The sequence below is a fragment of the Protopterus annectens genome, chromosome 2.part0 (assembly GCF_019279795.1).
Source record: "Protopterus annectens isolate FY-2018-M chromosome 2.part0, PAN1.0, whole genome shotgun sequence".
Taxonomy (NCBI): Eukaryota; Metazoa; Chordata; order Ceratodontiformes; family Protopteridae; genus Protopterus; species Protopterus annectens.
The window spans coordinates 1,070,278,474-1,070,283,838 of record NC_056728.1 but is presented as its reverse complement, the minus strand read 5'-3'; positions in this window follow the sequence as shown (position 1 = coordinate 1,070,283,838).

The following is a 5,365-nucleotide window of genomic DNA, read 5'->3' as shown; positions in this document are numbered from 1 at the left end:
ACCATGATAGGGTTTAACTTGCTTGTATTATCTTTTTTTCCTTTGGGTAGTCTTTGACTTGTAAACTTGCTGATGGGGGTCAGTCACCACTGACTTTGATCCCCAAATACTCTCCAGTGTCCTGTTTTTCTTTGTGCCACTGCTTTTGGGGATATCCTGGACAAAACCTTTTATGAGTTAGGTCCTTTCTTTCCAATGAGTGAAACCTCTTACCTATTATGCCACACACTGTGCAGTGACCAGAGAAGAACAGGACCATTGAGGTCATCATACTGTAGCTAACTGCTTCAAAGATAGGGAGGGTGGATTGCTATAGCTTTTTCAGAAATTCTAGGCTACATATAGCATAGGAACTGCACAATGATATGTGATGAAAGAGACAGTCATGCCTTTGCAGAGGCACTGGTTCTACCCCCCCATACTCCCCCCACCAGTAGCAGCATACTACTCCAGCTCATGGCCCACACTAGAAGACCTTTGACCACACACATAGCAGACCCCATTTCATCTCCCAGAAAAATGTGCATAACCTTTCCTTATCACTCCTCTCATAGCCGTCGTTGACGCCTCCATCACCTAGACTAGTTGTCAAATCTGGGGCATCTAGGTCACTTACTTTATACTGTGAAGCTAGCATCACCAGGCCTGCATCATGTACAGCACATTTATCTGCTGTAATAGTAAATGATTTACTTATTTATTTATTTATTTACATTCATTGATTTGAATTGTCCAACTGGGAGGATCACATTTTCAAAGGAGAACTGGGAGAAAAATCTCCAAATGTTTAAACACAATTTAGACATAACTAGACATATGTGCACAAAAGATATTATTAGTTGTGTATGCAGATAAACTGAGAAACACAAGTCACATTGGTTATTTATTAATTGTCTTTTCTTTACCAGGAAAGTCTGACTGGGCACAAGTTCCATTTTCAGCAGATGCCTAGGGAGCATAGCTCCACATAAAATACATATTTACAATGAGCAACAATAACATTAAACATTTTATGCATTACTTTGCAGGTTGTATTGAGACAAACAGTAAAGGCATTTATCATATATTTTAGAATTTATTTTACATAAGTCAAAGACATGTTAACACGTAATACCTGCGTTGATTATGCACATAGGTTCAGTATATGTATATTGATATTAAAGAGGTAGGGTGTTACTAGAGCAGAAACAGAAAAATAGAGGAGCAGGAGGAATGGTATAATTAAAAATAATCAAGAAAATGTAAGTAGAAAATGTTCTGATACAGGAATGGTTGAGATAACAGCAGATAGGCAAGATGAGATGGGTAAAGAGGGGTTATCAGTAGGAGAGGATTACAGATATATGATACTTGAAGCAGCTGTAGTAGGGAGGAGTTAAATTAATATGCTTCATATCAACTTTGTGTTCAAGAATAAACTGGCCCTCTATATGCATACAAATCTAGATGAAATAATATAATTCATGTCTACTTATTAATAAACATTTTGATTTTAGACTCAGCTGAGAACATTGGATATAATATGCAAAGTACATATAGAAATAAGACCATAAGACCCAACTGCGAGATAGTGAGATCATCCAATGTGGAGGAGGGAATGACACTTTAGATGTGCCCCAGCATCCAGGTGGAGTCATGACATATGATTTGTTTTCAGTCTAATATGGGGACTGTTGCAGTAGATAGTAAGTCAGCTGACTATCTTGCTCCCAAGGCCAAATCATTTTCAGGGGGAAAAAAAGCATCCAGTTTGTTTCCCCCAAAATTTCAAGTGATTGAAGTATAGCTACAGAGACTGTCGTTGTAGTGTTGGCCCATTCAAGTAATGGTGCCATCAAATGATAGAAAGTCAGCTACAGTTCCTAAAAAATGTTTATTTAAGCCCAGAGCCTATGGAGGTGCAGATGTACCAAGTGGGTAACAGTGCTATATTGCATTATATATATATATATATATATATATATATATATATATATATATATATGTGTGTGTGTGTGTGTGTGTGTGTGTGTTTGTAACCTTAAGAAGCAGGCACTGTAAATGTTTTTTTAACAAAATATGGGTCAAAGGAGGGTGATAGTGAAGTGGCACAAAGCACAAAGGTTAGTATGGATGACTTAGGAAAGTATTTAACAAAGGTAACAATGTTTCTCAAAAAATGCTATGTGTCTTGAATACACTGTTACTGTTATAGCTAAAAGGGATGCACTTCATTTGGCAGCTCAAACCATACATAAAACAGGACAGGAACTTCAGAACTACTAAAACAATTCAACAGTTTAAGCTCCTGTAATTCTGGAGCTGGAGGCCAAACAAATACAGTTGCTGTAAATAGCTATAAATATTCATCTGGCTAACGGCAGCTTACTCTGTAACTGGTTGTTGTCCACAAGCTTTGAGTCATCATTGGAGGTGGTTTCAGATGTACACTCCCTCCTCCTGCCTGCCAAGCCTGTCAGCAGGCACGTTGACAGAAGAAGATGGAGCCAACTGAAAGCGACTGGGTCAGAGGTCATGGTAAGGGCTTATCGGCTGTACAGAGGATGTTTAGTCATTCGTACACTGCCGGTACTTGGTTTTTTACTATTTATTTAATTTAATTAATATATTTATAAAAAATAAATATAGACAAGCAGATTTATTGTGAATCATGCAGAGTGGCTGGGGGGGGGTATTTTAAAGTATAAAATTATATACATATCACATATAAATATAGATATATGCTCATATAAAGAATTTTATTAATTATGCAAATAAATGCCTGGTAACAGCATGTTGAACTAATAAAACAGGGGTGAAACAGTTAACATTTAATGTTAGAGCATAATTTATGATTGTTGGAATCCGTATGATTTTGCTGCATATGGTTTGCTCCTTTATTTCAGTGTTTTTTTTAGTGCAATACTTATGCAGTTTGAAGTAGGATCTAATTATTTAAGGCACTCTGGGTGTGGGACCCTGAGTAGTGGGGGGCATATGTCCTATAATGTTTTGCTTTAGCATTTTGGATTAATGTGTCACTTGTAGGAGGTGCTTATCTGAATCAGTAGCTGCATCTCGCTTTTGTGGAAAGTTGATTTATTATGGGGGTAAATTCTGGTGTCTCACTACAGGGAATCCAGTTAAATTTTGTTTTTATGTTCTAGTGGTGGTTGTGTGTAGGTTAAATGGTATTTTATAATTATTTGTGTGATGGCATCTTGGGTACAATGATTTTATAATAACGTTGTAATGTTAGTATCAATTTTATTAAGTTGTGGGCATGGCATTTTGAATAACTTGTATATTATTCTTACCTCAGCATTTGATTCTTAGGTTGTACACAGCCTTGGTTTTGGCAGAGTGGTTTGTGAAGGATATGATATGGCACTCCAGAACCCTCACAGCAGCTCAGCTAGTTTTAGTCACAGTGGAAAGAATGAGCAGGGAAACATCATGGGAGTTTTATATTCTAGAACCTCGCAGCAGCACAGCATCTCAGCATCCAATCTTTTTAATATTAATTGGAACTTCATGTGGTTTTACTTTGTCATAATTTCCCCCCTCCTCTTTTTTTTTTTTTGTTTTGTTGGTATTGTTCCCTGTGCTAATCCTTTCTATTTTTCAGGTTCAGCCATGGTATTCTCCATTAAAGCGAGATGATTGCATGGTTGCATCTATTGCAGGAAGCGCAATGCTTGTTAACTGATTGAGAAATGGTAGGGGTGGCTGAGCAGAGTCTGAGTTCCAGGAGGACACCTTTGCTGAATTCAGAGGAGTGCACAGCTGAAGGAGCAGCTCCAACTAAGAAGGCTTGGAAAAAGACCATCAGAGATGCTTCCAGCCAAAGGGTCACCCCTTCCTGCTCATCTGACATATCAACAGAAGCATAAGGAAAATGTCTCTGTTGGATGTACATGGTTTAATATTACTGGTAGGGGTCAGTCTGCTGATAATTGTTTAGATGAGTTTATAATTTCTTTGCTGGAAGAAGGGAGGATTAGGCTGTTTGACTTAGCCTTAAAGAGAAACTTTGTGCCTCTACAGGTTTGAATCCGGGAGAGAGAGTAGGCACTGATGTTGACCAGGTGGTGCAGTTACCTTAACTAACTTGCATCCAAAGAGGTCAGGGGATCAGAGAGGGAGATCCTACCTCATCCAGATGAGTATATCCCACAATTCTTGTTCTCTATGGCTACCCTCAGCTTTACAAGTTCCAGTTTACCTGGCTCTAACATCACAGCACATGTTCCTACCAAGGTGAAAGATAAAATTATAAAAAGGGAGTTTGTGGATATCTTCGATCAAGTGGACAATGAGGGAATTAAACGCATACTGGATGCCAATAATATGTCTAACAAAGACTTAATGGCAGCCTTAGCTGCTATCAGGAAGAAAGTGACAGCCAGGACAAAAGACAGTAACTGGAATAATTGATCTCTGGGATTTATGGCATTTATGGGCATGATCATCGAGAAAGACTTTACCTAAGCATTGCATTTAAAAGCTTATTTTGTAGCCAAAAGGAAAGCCCATGATGTGGAAGGGGGTTTTGTTTGGTTGAATTATGGCCAGGGCTTCAGGAAGCTGAAAGCTATCGATAGTTCCCTCAGGTGGGAGAAAAGGCATCCTGACGTGGCTCAGTTCCGTGATGGACAAGGAGGCAGCTACAGGCATTGATGGAGGGGCTGTTAATCCAAAAGATACAAGGTTTTGTTGGGCATTCAGTCATGGCAAATGTGTCTGGCCCACTTGCAAAGACAGACACCTGTGTTCAGGGTGTGGGAAAGGTCATCCTGCTTCCAGGTGTTGTGGCTTGTTGCTTAGGTTAATGTCAGCCTTTTCTACTTCCCAGACAGACGGAGAGATTGGTAGGGAGCACAACACTTCCTATCATGCCAAGCCACCTTTTCATGAAGACAGGGGCCCCAAATGCACCACAGTGGCTTATTACCCCATTTGTCTAGACAGGTTATCCTGCCTACTGTCATACTACCCAGATCATGTGGCAGCAGCCACCCGTATTAAAGGCTTCTCCAAAGGTTTTCATATTCACTCCACAGCCACATTAGATTCTAAGTTACTTAACAATTTGTCATCAGTTGGAGGATATAAGCACATTGCTGCTAGGCTGATAGAGAAAGAGTGATGAGCTAACAGGTTAATTGACCCCTTTTCTTCCAGTCCATGACTTTGGTTTAAACTACCCGTATTGGACTGGTTCCCAAGAAACAGGAGAGTAAGTTCAGGTTGATTCATCACTTGTCTCACCCAGCTGGGGGTTCAGTCAATGATTTGGACCAGGCGGCTGAGGTCATCATCGGCTATACTAACTCTTGGCTCTGTAAGATGGATATCCCATCTGCTTTCTGTTTTTTTCCCATGA